The sequence below is a fragment of the Biomphalaria glabrata genome, chromosome 16, assembly GCF_947242115.1.
Source record: "Biomphalaria glabrata chromosome 16, xgBioGlab47.1, whole genome shotgun sequence".
NCBI classification, from domain to species: domain Eukaryota; kingdom Metazoa; phylum Mollusca; class Gastropoda; family Planorbidae; genus Biomphalaria; species Biomphalaria glabrata.
The window spans coordinates 7,359,364-7,379,869 of NC_074726.1; the positions used below are offsets into that span (position 1 = coordinate 7,359,364).

Below are 20,506 nucleotides of genomic sequence, written 5' to 3' on the forward strand. Positions count from 1 at the left end.
TGCGCAGTGTGTACACACACGCAGGTGCACTACCCTGTGCGTCATTCCAAGCGAACTAAACCTATGTTTAAATTAAAGCGTCTGAATGAATTAAAAACATAGCAACGTTGATTTTTTTTGTTTTTCAAGAATCAGAAAGTCACGTGGTATTGTAGAATCAAAAGAAAGGTTGAACTGGACCTTGTCCTCCAGGTAAATGTATGGTAGGGGCCTTTTTGTAGATCGGAAAGCTCTTAATATACCCTCTGTAATCAGGAAAGCTTAAAGAACTAGGGGCTCTTTAAAGCCAGGAAAAGTTAATATACTAGGGACCCTAAGCATCCATGAATGCTTTATATGTCAGGGGCTCTTTGTATGCAGGAAAGGCTAAAATACTTAGGCCCAAATTTGTCTGGATAGTTGAAAATACTAAGGCCCAATGAAGTCTGGAAAGTTGAAAATACTTAGGCCTAATGTAGTCTGGAAAGTTTAATATATCTGGCGGTCTTTAAGCCGGTCAACGTCAATGGCCACTTCCTTAATGTTGTCGACCACTTGACGTACCTGGGCAGCGCAGTGCCCAACGAAGCGTCACTGTCTATATTTGGTCGTCTCGTATTAAGAGTATGGCAGAATAGGTCTCTTATCCCAAAAACAAAAACCCATTTTTATAAAGCAGTTCTTCTCACCACACTTTTGATTCTGAGACCTGGGTGTTCTATTGAAGGCATCTGAAGCTCCCAGAAAGCTTCCATCAAAGGTTTCTTCACTCCATAAATGGGCATACGTTGGCAAGACTACCTTGCTAATAACCAATTTCTACTGGAGATCGGTGTGGGCAGTAATTGCCATTCCACAGCTGCGCTGGGCCGGACACTTGGGGACTATAACATGCCAAAGGCGATCTTTTTTTGGCGAGGATGACTTAACGGATATGCTCCCCACCCCAACCCTATAAGCTCTATAAAGATCACACCAGGCGCCATTTTTCCCTCACTGGCATAAAGGAAAGAAGCTGGCAGCAGGTGGCTCCTAAAAGAGACAGTTGGAGAGCTCTCACGAAGGACATAAGGACATCCGTATGAGACCCAAAGAAAGCCCTTGTAGAAGAAAGGCGCAGAAGACGTAAATAATACTTAGACACCTGGCGGACAACGGCTTTGTCTGCATAAGAATTGGGAAAATATGTAGGTCTAACTGAAACATTGCATCATTCTAAATCATTGCAATCGTACTTTGGATCATGTTTATGTTTTACTACAAATTGCACATATTGTCCATTTTCAGTTACAGCTTTGAGCCAATTGTTTTTTGTATGTGCAAGGAACCTTCAGTTCATTGTGCTATTCATTTAGTGTTTTCATCATTAATGGAGAAGTGTTACATTGGCAGTAGTGTTCGTAGTTTCCAATTTTAGCTGTGTATATAAACTGAATAAATGTTAAGAAAACAAGGTCTTACAAATTTGCATATTTGTAATCAGTGATTAAAAAAAAAAAAGTATATTAACTCAGTTAAAGGTCTTGAAGCCAGTGAACATTTCAACCTGATTTCAGATTTACCACAGTATACGTAAATCAAGGGGCACATAACCCATTTAAAATTTTCAATCAAAGTCTCGTAGACCAGAGTACATTTAAAACGACACAAGTATTTATCACAACAGAAACAAACATAGATATTATAACATCAGTTTCTATCTTTCATGGGTATTTCTCCTCGAGATCTGGGTATATTTATAAATGATTCTCTGTAAACGGTGTCAATGCGATACTTTTTAAAGCAAATAAATAAAATCAATAATAATAAATTCAATAAGTTGGAACAAATATAACAAACCGGCATAATAGTTAATGTAATCGTACTCAAAAGAAGTATACTCACTCAGATCTGCTGTTTAGATATCCACACGTGTTATCTACCTTTACTGTTTCATGGTTCAGCAGAAGTAGATTTACACAAATTCGACTAAACGATGTCACAATTTTTGAACTTCCGCTGAAACACACCAGACAACGAAACACGTTCCTTTTTAAGATTTAAGTTTCGAAAAAAACTTAGCAGACGTCTTCAGGAAATATTTCCGAACTGTCCACCAATGCTGAAGTCCACAAAAATATTCAGAAAACTATCCACATCTGTTGATGATAACCTCAAGTTATATATTCCTGACTTCCGACACTAGAATACTTAGGAATGACACACCACAGTAACTCACTAGCCTGTCTTGTAAGGACGATTCAAGGCTGTGTCCGTCACCTACTCCCAATCCAACACATGGAACCTCACCTGAAAGAAATGAGAACACAGTGTTTGAGTATACAGTGACCTGTCCGTTCACAAGGACTTCAAAGGGAACACCTATCACTGCACATATGACAATCTTTCAACGCACTAATAAACAATAATATGCCTAATAATAAAGGGTAAACAATGCAAAGGAGACTACAGTAGATTGTGTTTTCATCTAACGCAGTGTTTTCCTGTTTTCCAAACTGTGTTCCGAGGAATCCCAGTGTTCCGCGAAGCCTGAGTAGGTATTTCACGAACTACTGGAATAATTGACGAGTAGGCAACCACGTGAATTGATCTCTATAAAAAATATGCAAGGTGTGCCGGTGAATACTCACAATGCATGAGGTGTTCTAGGTGTCGACTTAATTATCTTTATGCTTTTTTGCACACTTTATGTTTTTATTTCTTAGTTCTTTTTGTGGTTTCCTATAAATGAAAATACAATTAACTTTGTATACTCAAATAAAAACAAATCACAAAACACTGTTGATAAAATGAGCGACGAACCGCTACACCTAAAAACCACTACAATTTACACCGCTGCATGTAAAATTAACAGAAACTAAAACACGCATGACTGAATTAATAAAACAATACAACTGGCTGCGTCCTTGCGTTACGCAAGGCATTTACAAGAAAAAGCCAAAAAAAAAATGTGTAAATATATATATATGTATTTACATGTCAACAAAAACTACACAGCAACGGATGACGTAATTAGCACGCTACTAGCCTCGTAGTGGGAAAAACTCACAACAGAAATTGTAGTCTCAAGAAAAGAAAGGGGAAAAAAAAAAACACCATGAAAATTAGCAAAGAAAATAAATCGGCAACTGGTTAATTCGCAACTCTCCCGCGAGGCTTAAACAGAAGAAGAGGAAGCGAAAGGAGGAAAGAGGGGTGGGAGGAGGAGGAGGAGGTAGGGTTTAGAAATGGGTATTTATGTATGTATGTGCTTGCTTGCGTGCGTCTATTTGGTTTCAGGAGTGTAGGAAGAAGGAAAGAATAAGAAAGGTGTACGGTGATGTGTACTACATTTGACGGCGCAAGGTTCTGGCATAATAAACAGGAGGGAGGGGGGGGGAATTAAGAGCTCAAATGTGGGGAGGGGGGTGGTGCTTGCAGGAAGAGAGAAAGAAGAAAGTCAAGAGAGGAGGTGCACCAAGTAATATTATCTTTCACTCTTCCACCCTCCACCCCATTTTTGTTTCCCTCCCCTGCTCATCGAATGACAAAAATATTATTAAAGTTTTATGTTATTTCCTTCATCTGCTTTGGCAGCACGAGACGAGATTCCGGAATTTCGTGGAGATTCCGAAATGGGTCTGGAGTCTAGAACGGGGCGAGACAAAACTGTCGGTAAATGGGGAGAGGTCTAATTGATACGGTGTTAAATTCAACAGTGTTAATTAATCTGCATTTAAAGCCAAGGGTTGTATTGTAGTGTTTCTCAAGGCTGACGATAAGGGGTTGTATTGTAGTGTTTCTCAAGGCTGACGAGGAGTGGGTTGTATTGTAGTGGTTGCCAAGGCTGAATATCAATGCAGGGTATTGTAGTGATTTGCAAGGCTGTTGATGAGTTCAGAGATTGAACTGATTGTCAATGCTGGTGACGAGTACAGAGTATTGTAGTGGTTTTCAAGGCTGGTGACGAGTACAGGGTATTGTAGTGGTTTTCAAGGCTGGTGACGAGTACAGGGTATTGTAGTGGTTTTCAAGGCTGGTGACGAGTACAGAGTATTGTAGTGGTTTTCAAGGCTGGTGACGAGTACAGAGTATTGTAGTGGTTTTCAAGGCTGGTGACGAGTACAGAGTATTATAGTGGTTTTCAAGGCTGGTGACGAGTACAGAGTATTGTAGTGGTTTTCAAGGCTGGTGACGAGTACAGAGTATTGTAGTGGTTTTCAAGGCTGGTGACGAGTACAGAGTATTGTAGTGGTTTTCAAGGCTGGTGACGAGTACAGAGTATTGTAGTGGTTTTCAAGGTTGAGGACGAGTGCAGGGTATTGTAGAGGTAGTCAAGGCTGGAATGAGTATATCTGTAGTGGCTAACGATAGGCTGTGTGTATTGTAATAGTTGCCAAACAACTGTTTACATTTGAGAGACGTGGCGCTATGTCAGTCAAATGATACAAAGATCAACCTTTTTTTCTCGTGGAATGGCTTCACAAGAGTATTATGAGATCAGCACATTTAAGCTGGTAGAACTCAAGGACGACTCGAAAATCAATAAATAAAAATGCTAAATTTGCTATAGCTCATTTAGTAACTACAAGTGCCGCCGGGCACACATTTCAAACCATTAGGAAAGCTAACGCCGAAGAAAGGCGAAGACGGTAAAAAGAAACCTAAAATCAATTCTTTGACAGACAAATGGTTTGTCTGCGTTGAGCGTAGCAAAATATGTAGGTCACGACTGAGTCTGCATAGTTACGTAAAAGGCGAACACGGTAAAAAGAGACTTAAAATCAATTCTTTGACAGACAAATGGTTTATCTGCATTAGAAGTAGCAAAACATGTTGGTCACGATTGGGTCTGCATTGTGACGTGAAATATTGCTTTCTTCCATGATTTTTGGAATCGAAGAAAATCAACTACCTTGTGTGTTCTAGATACATGGGTGTCTTTCGATTAAATAAGTTTCTAGACATAGATCTAGATCCTGAAACTTGTGATTTTCATTTCTAGATCTATTTAGTTAAAACGATAAAGAGCAATTCAAAGAGGCATATCCGAAAACATTATGATGGGAAGCACCAACAGGAACTTCATGTCTCTGCGATTTGTCAAGAAACACAGCGGTTATTAACTTCTTGTATCACACTGCATCTTTGTCATTAGCATCTGAGACTTAGTTCAGATACATTCGGAGTAGACTCTTCTGGGGTCGATGTCTTAGCAATAGACCTTCAGTGCAGTGGTATCCAAACGTTTTTTCAGCATGGTGGGCAGACATATTTCCGGCCCTGGTGTGACTGGCCCCATCGTCGAAAACGAAAGTCCAGTGGAGCCAAGCCTCTGCGATTCCCTCGTGCATTGTGGGTAGAAGTTTACACGTTCGGATAGCACCGTACCGGCACCTTCGACACGGAGGTCACGACCGTACTCGGGGGCTTTAGTGGGTTGACGAAGTTGACATATTGCATTGCGTGTAGAGGCTTCTACGGGGCCGGATATCACTCGCGGGACTTAGTTTAGGCATGTTTTAGTGGAATGGCGAATTTGACATATTGCATTGTGGGTAGAGGCTTTCACGGGGCCGGATATTACCCGCGGGACTCAGTTAAGGCATGTTTTAGTGGGATTACGTAGCTTACATAATGCATTGTGGGTAGAAGCTTTCACGGGGCCGGATATCACCCGCGGGACTTAGTTTAGACATGTTTAAGTGAAATATCGTAATTGACATAACTGAAGCAATACTTCAAGGACATTAGCCATTTGATTCTCTCTCTCTCTCTCTAGATCTTGTATTCTGAAGTAACCTCTGCACTTCATAAGATAAGAAGATAATATCCAATTTTTAAAATCAGTAGTTTACCTACTTTCCGTGTATGTTTATTTCACTGCGGCAACATGAAACTTGTGCAAATATATTGCCCTGACTTAGAATTTGTGTGCTATCTGATACTCCTTCACTTATTTTAACGAGAGTCCGAAAATATCCAAGGGACACAACAATTAAATATAATATACTTGATAAAACTTCTAGATACTTTAACTGATGTTAATTTATAGATGGGGATGATAGTCTTGTCACTCTATCCATCGTGTAATTAGCAGTCTATTCAATATCCATCTTTCTACAAGCACTAGCCATATTCTTATTCTTAGTTATCGATCTTAACGACTTTAGTCAACATTTAAGTCTTTATTAAAGAAACGAAGGCTGTTGACATTAACCCTAACCTATATCCAACTAATCTTATTCACGAATAGCACAGTATAAATTTAACATTAGCAGCGTCCGACAGTTTATCCCCGAATTATATTTTTCATTTACTTAAATGCTATTTTTGCTTGGGTGTCTTCATGATTCTAAAACGGCTCGCCCCTTTCGCCTCCACCTTGTCACGCTTCTGTTTTAGCTGTTTTTTTTTTTGTTCAACAATTGTTGTGCAATGTGACCAAATCTTTAACTTTTGCTAGACGAGAGGGAGAGAAAAACAAGAACCCATGTTGTAAAGTCGGGTAAAATCAATGTACAAGGGAAGGAACCTCGTAACGACCTAATTGTTGCACGGCAAAGGGAGACAATTAGTAAACGATTTCTTAGATAAATATTTTCTACCGTTTCCCCTTATCCTCCTCGACAGGCAGACCCACTCTCTCCGTAACTCGTCTCTATCGTTCTATTTATCTCTCTGTCTTCTCCCCCCTCTCTCTGTCTCTCTCTGTCTCTCTCTCTCTCTCTCTCTCTTCCAGAAACGCATACATCAACCATTTCGCTCGACACATTCTCCCAGACTTTAATGATAAAGGCTTGATCCAGGTGTGCTGTGGTGTTTCCCTATGCCAGGTATAGCGACAGCTCACCTACTGTTCGTTGTATACGTCTTATGAAACGAGCATGTTACTGTTGACACGCCTTATGCACCAGCAGGGGGCGTAAATATACACATACAACTTTCTAACTATGAACATTTTAAACAAAGGTTGTATTAAGTGTAATTGTACTGCTCGGATCATTCATGTAATTAAATTTTAATATATTTAATAAAAGAAAGCAAAATATGAAAATAAAAATAAAAAAAAAAAAATCTAAGGGGAAGAACTCTGCACCAACGACTATATCACACAAGAATGTAGAAGCTATTCCCCTTTTTCAATATCAAACAAAATAATTAATTACCATTAAATAATTGACTAATTTTAATTGTTTCATGATTTGTTAGGTACAATAAATAATTGTTGACTCAGAGGCGCCCGAAAATCCTGGGAATTTTTTTTAAAATCCCAGTCGTCACCATGATTTGAACTCAAGACCCCGGTTAAAGATGAGCGGGTACTTGTGACCTTGTGGTCTATAAGACAGATGACCTTTGCACGGTTAACGAGGGTGTCGTGTGGCCAGCACAACGACCAACCGTCTTTACTTTTCCCCAAATAATGTCAGGTTAGAGCTGGGTTATTATTATTATAGCTTTTATATAGCGCTACTTTCATGCTTATAGCATGCTCAGAGCACTTTGGTCCAATCTCATTTGACCAGTGGGGGGTAGGGGGTATCTAGGAGTTGGTTTTCCGTGCTGCCTTTAGGCGCTCAGTAAACACAACTCTGCCCGAGTCGGGTGTCGAACCTCGAGCCCCCTTCTAGGTAGCCAAGACAAGCCAAGTTCAAGCGCACTTTAAAATCTTTTTAAAAATCCCAGTATTTACCAGCAACGCGCTTTACCGCTCAGCCACCGTGCCTCGTAGAGAACACGTATAGAACTCGTTTGATCGTTTCACGTGATCGAGTTGTAATGAAGAAAAAGGTTTCGTAAGTTTGTTTTAGCCAGAAGGGGTAATGGATATAAGCACTTCACACATGGATTGCTGCCTGGTCGGGTCGTATGCGCTCTGGACTGACGTTTGGTTGGCTCAAAGGTCCTGAACCTGGATTAAAACCCTGATCACTGTCATCTCCCCTCGTCTCGCGGGAAGTTTGGGACAGGATGTCATTATCGTCAAAATCTGTAGGAACATCCCAAACATGTAAAACAAACTTCCTATAAAATGCCACCAATGGCATGCGTATTAAATAGCCTCTGGCAACCAGTTCAGCTCATGACATTCACGTGTGACTCATATATTGGGTCAGGCGGAAAAAGTAGAACTTCCAGAAGAATGGGCAACCAGTAAGCTTTGGACTTGAGGGGCTCGTTAGCATTGACTGGCTACCTACCTACAAAAAGGATAACTCTGAATGATAACCTCTGCTTCATTGCTGCTGAAACCAAAGCTTGGGAAAGACTTTGGGAGGGAAAAACAAGAGCCGGTGACCGTTAGGCAGCTAGCAGTACACAGTGCAACACTCTGAAAGAACATGCTACGCCGCTTATCTCAAACTGGAACCATTCTTCCAGATGCCTTTCTACGACATTTCCACAAAAGAGATTTGACAATAGCGCGCTGTGCAAAAGTTACAAAAAATGTATTGTAAATTTTCATAGTATATTAAACATCGCCATTATAAACACAATTATTTTCATAAGGAAATTGTATCGATACAAAAAACACACTTATGCTTATATATAAAAGCGTTTTTTAATTCGACATTTTACATATAACTCCATTGTGATTATCTGAAGCTAGGTAGCGTGATATACAGAAAACTAGCACTAATTTCCACAAACTGATAGGGAACCACCAGAACCAACGTCTTCGAAAGACTGCTCACATAGGACGCTCACTATAACCGTTACTTTACAGAGACTTGGCAAAATTCAGGTCATTGGTTAATATGCATGACTAAATGCATTACTCGTAGGACGTAATCATCTTCTTTTTTGCAGCAACTTCTGTATTATATAAGAAAAGAAAATAAGAAAATAATGTCTCCATAGTTCAACACTGGCTGAACTTTTTTGCAGCTTGAGTGACATTGTAAAATAATAAAAATATATAGTAATTGCAATGAACTAAAAAACATGGGGGAAAAAGGTTTTTAATATGTTCATTTTGGTCACGTGACCATATTTTTTTTTACTCTGTTGACATGTTGTACTTTAGCTCTGTTGTTCATAGTCTTAGACTTTAACCCTTACAACGAGCTGGTATGGTGAGAATTTTATGAGTTAGCTCTACAAACACTAGTTTTAAAGTTTGAATCTACTGAAACTAGTCTTGAAGTTTAACTCTGCTGGCACTTGATGAATAAGAAGAAGACAGAGAAAGCGATGGAAAGACAACATCAAAGAATGGACAGGCTTGTCAGTGAATGAAATTCAATCAAAGGCAAAAGGACAGAGTGGAGTGGAGAAAGACGGTTGACAGATCTTGTGTGGTGCCCCAATGGTAAAACAGACTAAGGGAGAAGTGAGGTGAGGTGAAGGGCACTAGTCTTACAGTTGAACTCTACTGACACTAGTCTTACAGTTGAACTCTACTGACACTAGGCTTAAAGTTTAACTCTACTGACACTAGGCTTAAAGTTTAACTCTACTGACACTAAGCTTAAATTCTAACTCTACTGACACTAGGCTTAAATTTTAACTCTACTGACACTAGGCTTAAAGTTTAACTCTACTGGCACTAGGCTTAAATTCTAACTCTACTGACACTAGGCTTAAATTCTAACTCTACTGACACTAGTCTTACAGTTGAACTCTACTGACACTAGGCTTAAAGTTTAACTCTACTGGCACTAGGCTTAAATTCTAACTCTACTGACTCTAGGCTTAAATTTTAACTCTACTGACACTAGGCTTAAAGTTTAACTCTACTGACACTAGGCTTAAAGTTTAACTCTACTGACACTAGTCTTATAGTTTAGCTCTATTGAGCCTAGACAAAATTGAGCTCTGCTGACATCTTAAAGTTTAACTCTACTGGCACTAATCTTAAAGTTTAACTCTACTGACAATAGTGGTTCTCGTCTTTTGACATTAATCTTGCAATTTAACTCTACTAACGCTAGTATTTGACTTCAGCTCTTCGCATTGTAGTTTTATAATTAAGATTCACAGATACTAGTCTTATTGACAACACCAACAGTCCTACAGATTATACATAATCATATCTCGAATTGTTACCTGGCATAGGTGGGGGCAACAATCATCGGTTGTTGGTACTTTGTAGATGTCTTCGACACAAAAGACAGACACTCAGACAGAGGGTTTTAAAAAATACAATTATTGTGTTGATATAAAATTTAAGTTAGGGTTAGGATTGTAGTAAAGAGAAAGTAAAGTTCCCTTTTCAGATCTTGTGATCTATAGGGCAGATGATGTAAAGGTCATCTGTTTCTTTGGTCTACGGTTAACAAGGGTGTCATGTGGCCAGCACAACGACCAATCGCCTTAACTTTTCCCTAACTAATGTCAGGTACCCATTAGAGCTGGGTGGACTCAGAGGCGACCGAAGATCCCGAAATTAAAAATTCCGGTTCGGAAGCCAAGCGCTTTACCGCTCAGCCACCGCGCCTAGGGTTAGGATTGTACTTCGAATAAAAGCTGTGTGTAATTATGATTAAGTTAGCGTGTATTCTGTTAAGTAAGTGTGCCAGTCTATTTGAGCACGCGCTTGTACATATATATATATATATAGGTATAACAACATTTAATGTCTGCCCAGTTATCTCCCCCCCCCTTCCTCTCGTTCCCATGCCCCAACCTAACCGGTGTCAGGTAGTGGAGATTGGTTGCTTCTTTCATTTCCCCTGACGGGAAGAAGGATGTCTGGACAGCACTGCAGTAGACACTAGCCACTCTCACTCTCTCTCTCTCTCTCTTTTTTGCAGTCTTCTTTGTCGTTCTGTCTTTCTTTCTTTCTTGTTAATAAGGTTGTTGTTTTGTTGTTGTTGTTGCGTTATCTCCCTTTGTTTTGTGTCAATGCCTATCTTCACTATTACTCTCATGTTCCAACATCTATTTCTTCGACTTCTTATTTCACGTTCACTTATCAGTACAAGAGATGGTTATAAGTTAGACCAGTGATTCCCAAAGTGGGGTTATATAAGCCCCTAGGGGCAGGGCTGGCACTAACAATTGCGGGGCCCTACGCGGAACGGATTGCGCGGGGCCTAGTCTGGGTAGGAATAAGCATAATATCAAAATTAAGATAATAGTAAATACATTCGTCTTTGCAATAGATTTTTATTAAATGAAAGCTCACAATACCTTTTTTTATTTATTGGCATCCCAAAATGACAATTTTGTCTATTTTTCAGTAGATTTTATTTTTATAACTTTTCGGGAGATTTTAGTAATTTCAGGAGATTTCCAAGAGGCCCTGGATTATTAGGATCCTATGTTATTATATATATAAGTTATACTGGTTTAATTTAATAAATTACACTTAGAAATAGCGCGGGGCCAATGAAAGCGCGGGGTCACTGCGGCCTCATAGGCTGCAGTGTGCTAAGGCCGCCCTTCCTATGGGGTCTACGACGACTTCCAATGGGGTGTACAAGACAAACAAGTTTGGGAACCACTGATCTGTTAGTTTGATTTCCATACTTTCTCGTCTATTGTCACTGAAAAGAAACAAAACATCTTGCTAACTACACAGAATAACTCAACAAACTCTACAAAATCTCTCTCTCTTATCCTCTCTCTCTCACCCTCTCTTTCTCACCCTATCTCTCTCTCTCACCCTCTCTTTCTCACCCTCTCTCTCTCTTACCCTCTCTTTCTCACCCTCTCTCTCTCTTTCACTCTCTGTCTCACACCCTCTCTATCTCTCTCTCTCACCCTCTGTCTCACACCCTCTCTCTCTCTCTCACCCTCTCTCTCCTCTTTTCCCTTATTTTTTCTCTTTTCTCTTTCTCCCCCTCCCCCCAGGTACGGGCTACGTGCCCTGCCCAACGTAACTGTTGAAATATAAGAAGTCCCTTTGTCTATACTGTCCATATTGAAATTCGTAAGAACATTACTAAGTTTAAAGGATATACAAAAGTTATGAGACGAGTAATTATGGGAAAGACTTATTATTCCTTTATTCGGGTTCTGCATAGCTGCAGTATTATTACCTCGAAGCTCATAATGTCTAAAGCTAACTATTATATAAAGGACTAGATTTTACATCTCTGATAGAAAGTTGGTAAGGTTTTCTTTCATGTGTTCAGCAATGCCTGCTCTTGGTGTAGATAATTCTGAAAGTATTGAAATCGTTCTAAGAACTTTGTCTCTAACTTACCTGCAGATATTTTTTTTCTCTGCAGGTTAACATCCTTCCTTTCCTCTCTGTTTTTGTGCTACTCTTTTCTATCATTTACCGTCCGTCTGTCCGTCTGTCTGTCAGTATCATTCCTATATTCTTATCACATTTTAACCTTTTTATGCCCCTAGAATCTATTAGGCATCGAAATCATCCAAAATTATACACCATGTACTCGACCATCTTTCCTTTTCACCTCTCTCTGTCTCTCTCTCTTTCTCTCTCTCTCTCTCTCTTTCTCTTTCTCTCTCCTTCTCTCTCCTCCTCTTCACCCCCCCCCCCCCAGAACTCTAGAATACTCATCGCAATTATACCAACTTTACTGGAAAGAGAAGATAACCCTTGACGTCAGACTAAAACCTCTGGCAGTTATAACCGCCCATCTAGTTCCCCCGTTTCCCGATGTAAATATAGACCTGCACAAAATAAAATACTACCAAAAAACAGCAACTGACAGTGTGTCAGCAGTTAAAACGTAATCTTGTGCAGACGAAGTCGCATAAACCTCAGCAGACGTTGTGTCAATGCCACCCACACTTGAAGCAAGCATCCCGCCTTTTTTTTTGTTTTAAAGGTGGGTTGTTGTTTTTTAAAGAGAGAATGCTATGCCTTCTTGTTGCGTTTGGAAGATATGCAAATGTGGGCATCTGCTTTACACTGGGTGTGTGTATGGGAGAGGGGTGGAGGGGGAAATACTCTTGGTGACAAAATGAAAGCGATCGGGAAGTATACATTCAGAGTGACTAAATTAGTAAGTAGAGTATCCATTTCAGAACTTGGGGTCTATGGGTGCAAATGATGCGTAGATCATCTTCTTCTATGCCCGACCGTTATGAGTGTGTCAGGTGGCCATCACAACGACCAACCGCCTTTATTTTCCCCAACTAACGTCGAGTACCCATTCCAATTGGCTGGACTCAAGAGGTGACCTAAAATTGTTTTCTCAGTTTAAACCGAGATTTGAGCCCGAGAACAATAGCGTTTGGAAGTCAAGCACTTTAACATTCAGCCACCTCGTCCTCCTGATCGTTTGGTAAGCCCTCCCCCCCCCCCCCGGATTGTCATCATGATTGGTCCGAGTTTGAAAAACATAATATTCATTTACATCTATGCTGCTTATAAAACAGAAGGGAGTAGCAGTATAATGAACTTCAAGTGGGGGAAAGTCTGCAACGGGCCACACTGTTTATCAACTGATAATCAACATAGGCATTGTTGAAGTGATAGAGGGAGGAAGAGCTTGAGCACTATGTCCTGGAGCATTGGCGTCGCTACGAAAAGGAGGGGGGAGGGGTGTGGCTTGCAGAGCTGAACATTAGAGAATGTGCGACAATGTGGTGGTAAAGAAAAAGACAACGGAATTCTATTTTCGTAACAAGGGGAAATAAAAAGACAAAGCATAACAACGATCTAACAAGAGTGAAATCCCTTCCATGCCCTAGTATTGCCTCGAGCGAAAGATTTGGTTGAATCACTAAGTGCATAGCTAACGAAGGTATTGTGTGGTTAGCACAACTATGAACTCATTTACTCACCCCGGGATAATCATATTAAAGCTGACTGAACTTAAACACAATTAAAAATCCAGGTGCTTCTAGCAGGACTCGAACCCTTATCGTTCCGATCAGTAGCCGAGTGCCTAACCACATAAATAGCATAAACGGAGAGAAAAATACGAAAACTGTGCGCCATGCTGAGGACAAGTGACAAGATAGAATGAATGTCGCCATCTGTCGCCCCCCCCCCCAAAAAAAAAAAAGTAATTGTCTTTTGTCACCGTAGCCATGGTTGTTTTGTGACATGTGACACAACTGCGCACTGCGTCACGTGAAATGTCGTCTGCTATGACAAGCGCGGCCAAATGATTTGTAATTTGTAAAAGCATATCCCCGGGCGGAGACAGTCGCTGTTCGTGTCTGCAAGCCTTTGCACTTCTCTATCTTAATTGACTGCATAACCCACCACGACCACCACCACCACCCGGGTGCTGGCTCGGGCTATGGTAAAAACATGTGTCACCCCCCCCCCCCATTTACCCCATACAGACTGGGTAACCCCAAGAGTGAGTGACGCCGATGAGGGCACTGCTGATTTCGATCCTTAACTCTTATAAGAACTAATAAGCGAAGGACATTGGCATGCGCCCTTGTTCCTTCTCTCTCTCTCTCTCCTTTCCTTTCTCCCTCGCTCTTTCTCTTACTCTACTCTCTCACTCCCCAAACTTTCCCCCTCCCCCCCCCCCCCATAGTATTCCGTGACTAAGACAGAGTAAACAGAAAATTTAAATTAAAAAATTTTAAATGACCCAGCCATATTAATCCTCATTAAGCGTATCTAGAGACAAGCTGTTCTTCAGATCTCAGGTACTAGACTTTTGAGGACTCTAGTCTCTTTTGTTAGAGTGTAGTGCTAGTCTGTCTCCATTGTTTGAGTGTAGTGCTAGTCTGTCTCTATTGTTTTAGTGTAGTGCTAGCCTGTTTCTATTGTTTGAGTGTAGTGCTAGCCTGTCTCTATAGTTTGATAGTAGGGCTAGTCTGTCTCTATTGTTTGAGTGTAGTGCTAGTCTGTCTCTATTGTTTGTGTAGTGCTAGTCTGTCTCTATTGTTTGAGTGTAGTGCTGGTCTGTCTCTATTGTTTGAGTGTAGTGCTGGTCTGTCTCTATTGTTTGTGTGTAGTGCTGGTCTGTCTCTATTGTTTGAGTGTAGTGCTGGTCTGTCTCTATTGTTTGTGTAGTGCTAGTCTGTCTCTATTGTTTGTGTAGTGCTAGTCTGTCTCTATTGTTTGAGTGTAGTGCTGGTCTGTCTCTATTGTTTGTGTGTAGTGCTGGTCTGTCTCTATTGTTTGAGTGTAGTGCTGGTCTGTCTCTATTGTTTGTGTAGTGCTGGTCTGTCTCTATTGTTTGAGTGTAGTGCTGGTCTGTCTCTATTGTTTGAGTGTAGTGCTGGTCTGTCTCAGTTGTTTGAGTGTAGTGCTGGTCTGTCTCTATTGTTTGTGTAGTGCTAGTCTGTCTCTATTGTTTGAGTGTAGTGCAGGTCTGTCTCTATTGTTTGTATAGTGCTGGTCTGTCTCTATTGTTTGTGTAGTGCTAGTCTGTCTCTATTGTTTGAGTGTAGTGCTGGTCTGTCTCTATTGTTTGAGTGTAATGCTGGTCTGTCTCAATTGTTTGAGTGCAGTGCGAGTCATCTTAGAATATTTAGTAAGACAGGTTTCACGTGTTATTTTTCTTTTGAGCCTACAGACAGTTAACAATGATGTCTAGCTGATAAAAAATAAATATAAAGTCAACGCCACGACATGACAATGATTATAATTCCTAAAGTTACTCATACGTTCTTCCCTGGTCAACGAATCTAGGGGTCAAACAGAAGCAACTTTGCAAGTCTGACATCTTTCCTTCAAGAACACACCGCTAGCTGTCGGTCATTAATAAATCTGGCTAATGGGTAATTATTAATGCAGATTACAGGCGAGTGATTACATTAATGAGGATAAATGCGTGGGGGCTAAGAAGAAAAATGCATGTCAGAGGCGTCGCCTAGTGGAAAGAATATCCATCGCAGTGCTAAGGGATAGAATAAGTAGAAATATGTAATATGAATATGTAGTATATATCTCGAGCAACTTGAAAGCTACGCTAGATGGGTTTGAAATGTCATCGACAACACTCAGTGCATTAACTGTGTTTAAAATGTCATCGACAACACTCAGTGCATTAGCTGTGTTTAAAATGTCTTTGACCACACTCAATGTATATGCCGTGTTTAAAATGCCATTGACCACACTCAATGCATATTCTGTGTTTAAAATGTCATTGACCACACTCATAATGCATTACCTGTGTTTAAAATGTCATTGACCACACTCATAATGCATTACCTGTGTTTAAAATGTCATTGACCACACTCAATGCATATTCTGTGTTTAAAATGTCATTGACCACACTCAATGCATATTCTGTGTTTAAAATGTCATTGACCACACTCAATGCATATTCTGTGTTTAAAATGTCAGTGACCACACTCATAATGCATTACCTGTGTTTAAAATGTCATTGACCACACTCATAATGCATTACCTGTGTTTAAAATGTTATTGACCACACTCAATGCATATTCTGTGTTTAAAATGTCATTGACCACACTCAATGCATATTCTGTGTTTAAAATGTCATTGACCACACTCAATGCATATTCTGTGTTTAAAATGTCAGTGACCACACTCATAATGCATTACCTGTGTTTAAAATGTTATTGACCACACTCAATGCATTACCTGTGTTTAAAATGTTATTGACCACACTCAATGCATATTCTGTGTTTAAAATGTCATTGATCACACTCATAATGCATTACCTGTGTTTAAAATGTCATTGACCACACTCATAATGCATTACCTGTGTTTAAAATGTCATTGACCACACTCAATGCATATTCTGTGTTTAAAATGTCAGTGACCACACTCATAATGCATTACCTGTGTTTAAAATGTTATTGACCACACTCAATGCATTATCTGTGTTTAAAATGTTATTGACCACACTCAATGCATATTCTGTGTTTAAAATGTCATTGACCACACTCAATGCATATTCTGTGTTTAAAATGTCATTGACCACACTCAATGCATATTCTGTGTTTAAAATGTCAGTGACCACACTCATAATGCATTACCTGTGTTTAAAATGTCATTGACCACACTCATAATGCATTACCTGTGTTTAAAATGTTATTGACCACACTCATAATGCATTACCTGTGTTTAAAATGTCAGTGACCACACTCAATGCATATTCTGTGTTTAAAATGTCAGTGACCACACTCATAATGCATTACCTGTGTTTAAAATGTTATTGACCACACTCAATGCATTATCTGTGTTTAAAATGTTATTGACCACACTCAATGCATATTCTGTGTTTAAAATGTCATTGACCACACTCAATGCATATTCTGTGTTTAAAATGTCATTGACCACACTCAATGCATATTCTGTGTTTAAAATGTCAGTGACCACACTCATAATGCATTACCTGTGTTTAAAATGTCATTGACCACACTCATAATGCATTACCTGTGTTTAAAATGTTATTGACCACACTCATAATGCATTACCTGTGTTTAAAATGTCAGTGACCACACTCAATGCATATTCTGTGTTTAAAATGTCAGTGACCACACTCATAATGCATTACCTGTGTTTAAAATGTTATTGACCACACTCAATGCATTATCTGTGTTTAAAATGTTATTGACCACACTCAATGCATTACCTGTGTTTAAAATGTTATTTGACCACACTCAATGCATACGCCGTGTTGAAAATGTCATTGACCACACTCAATGCATACGCCCCTGACAAGTTACGCTAAAGAGATGAAGGGAAGAAGAAACAGTCGCGGCGATACATCATAAATCATGGCGTGCGACCGACAGCGAGGCTCGGAAGTGACGTAGTTTTACGTTCGTCATAAACGTAACAAGAAACGGGAAGAAAAAAAAATACCCACACACACACACACAACACTGCAGGTTCCTGGGATGAGGATGGGAAAGAAATTGGTAAACGAGAGTTGAGTTAAAAGATTGTGGGGGGGAGGTTAACCATCACACACACACACACACAATGTAAAGCATAATAAATGCGCCCTCACAGCATATCACGATTCGTTTACCCCATTTCCTCGAAAGCTTCTTTTTTGAAAGTGCAGTTTCAAACCTGACCACCGCTGTTACGGGAACAGGACTTAACAAGCAAGGGAACTGAAACAAAGGGAAGCAAATTGGTTAATACCGGATCATAATCGCCCCTTGTGTTGTTGGTGAGAGGTAAAACAGCGAAGGCTAAGTGCTGCAGTGCCAGTGATTCTTATTGGTTAGCACTCAATTGTCCTACGCTGTCAAAACCAAACTTGATGTTAGAGTAGTGCACGATAAAATCAGGGTGGCTGAGTAGTTAAGAGCTTGGCTTCCAAGCTTGCGGTCCTGGGTTTGAATCTTGGTGAAGACTGTGATTATGAATTTCGGGATTATTAGGGCGCCCTGCTCATATACTAGGACGAATTTGTTGTCTTGTTCGGTGCTCTCTTTCTATGCCAGTCAAAACAAGCTGGCGCCTAAGTTGGTCTTTAAATCATTTTCGGGAGTGGACACCTCTTGTTACGCCGACCACCTATCATCTCACTTCGAAGTATACTAAAACTTAATTAATAGCCCAAGATTCGAATCGTTTTTTTTTTTAATGTCAAGACATCATCACACTATTTATAATTAAGGGTCCTTTATAACAATGTTTAGTATACTTATTCAAGACGCAAGGACCAACTGTTTCGACTTCTAGGATTATACTATAGGTGTACAAGTACTAGAGTGGAAGACTTTATGGCCGCCTCCTTCAGTCGCCAAGCAACTATTAAGCATCTCAAAGAAATGCAATGGGGATTAGCCACGCTCGAAACGATGTCGCCTACACAGCAGTTCCCTTTCCTGCAAGCAGATGATGTGTTCCAAAGGCAGATGCCGATACATTTTAGGATCAGCAGCACGGCAGGCTCTACCAGGGAGGTTCTACAAAGGAGGTTCTACCAGTGAGGTTCTACCAGGGAGGTACATTACTCATACACAAAGGAGAATAACACATGTATCAACAAGGTCATCCTGATTATGGTTTGCATTAAGGTTCTACAAAGGAGGTTCTACCAGGGAGGTTCTACCAGGGAGGTTCTACCAGGGAGGTTCTACCAGGGAGGTTCTACCAGGGAGGTCTTGTGGAAAACAATGCTGGTTAGCCTGGGGAACTTATCCTTGAGGCAGATAGACCCTGAAAAACACAGCCATCTTTTCGGACCTTGTTACAAGAAACACGATGCCCTTGAGCGTGGAGGTTAAATCTAAGGGTCGTCTGCTCCTGATTTGTCATCAGGGTTGACCCCGGGAGCTTTCCCATGTTTGGGTATAGCCTGATGGCAAATGTTAGAGTTAAGAGTTTTCGTTCTCCAAGATGGGGTAGCCTGAATTGAGCCCTTGATATATAAAAACGATCTTAAAGGATTGATAAAGTAAAGTGCTATGCATTAGGGCTGCACCATTTAAGTCAGTTATTTAATACGTACTCGTCTTCAACAGCAAGGTACATTACTCATACACAAAGGAGAATAACTCATGTATCAACAAGGTCAGCCTGATTATGGTTTGCATTAAGGAAGGGCTATGGCTATTCCACCTCTTACATTGTCAGGATGATAGGGTTAGCAAAGTGAACATTTGAATCTCTCTCCCTTGCCACTTCATTTTATTGTATTTTTTAAAAGTAATATATTCAGATAGTTTTTTTTACTGTTAACTCTCATTTTTTTGTTTAGGTAAGAAGGTCTGATCTAGAAACCTGACACCTAATCATGTATTTAAGTTGCACAATTTAAAAAAAAAGGAAAGAAACAGGCGTAAATTTAACCTAGTGGATTTCCAAATAAATGTCTACATCTCCAGATAAGAAAGATACGAAGATAATTTCAAGAGTTATCGTTTCTTGACGACCTCCCCAAGACAACGCTCAGGACAAACACATAGAAAAAGTCAGGAGCAAAAACTTGAGGCGAAGTAAAATACAGAGTACTTAGCAAATCAAATATTTCAAGACTTTACCATTTTTAGAATTATATTTTGCAAGGTCAGAAGTACGAAAATGACAAGGCATTTCTCGTTAAGTTAATAAGACAAGAAATGCAAATTTAGCCACACTTAGTGTGACTTATTTTTACAAAGCTTATGTCAATTCACTCTGTCTGTCTGTCTGTCCCATAGGGAGTCTGTATACGTTTTTTCTCCTACACCAGCGGTTCTCAACCTTTTATATTCGGCGACCCCTTTTTACAATGCCCCACTCTGCCGCGACCCCCCTCCCCGCACACACACATACAGCAATAGATGAGTAGTCAATAACAATCCATATTTTGGATCGTCTTAGGCGACCCCTGGCAAATCGTCAATCGACCCCCAAGGGGGTCGCGACCCAAAGGTTGAGAACCCCTGTCCTACACCCAATCTCGGATCAAGTTGAAATTTTGCACAATTATTTCTTTTACCTTACAACACAAGAATCAATAACAAAAAAATTAACCAATCAGTTGATTAATTATTGGTAGTTAATTGTTTTGTTTGGTATCTACAGAATCCAATGTCTGAGCTCATTCGCTTATAGCGCAAAGTCATGATGATCTATTTGTTGGCAGCAGTGCTCATTTAATATGATGTCCTTGACAAGCTTTTTTTTTTTGGGTGGGTGGCATATTCTACCTTGTTTCATTTTCTTATGTTTTCCTTCGGGTTCCATTGCATTGAGACCATATCTCTTTATATCTCTTTCTTTCTTTTT

General features: G+C 40.0%; 1 protein-coding gene across 1 annotated transcript in view; it reads right to left on the reverse strand.

Annotated features, from left to right (window-relative positions):
• The window catches only part of LOC106057416 (frizzled-5-like), a 253,179-nt gene extending 239,373 nt beyond the window's left edge, over positions 1 to 13,806 (reverse strand). Inside the window, exons 1-2 of the mRNA XM_056013416.1 lie at positions 13,672 to 13,806; positions 1,864 to 2,268 (exon numbers count right to left, since the gene is read on the reverse strand). The gene's annotated coding sequence lies outside the window, so the exon portion shown is untranslated. The remainder of the gene's footprint in view (positions 1 to 1,863; positions 2,269 to 13,671) is intronic.
• Positions 13,807 to 20,506: the final 6,700 nt, after the last annotated feature.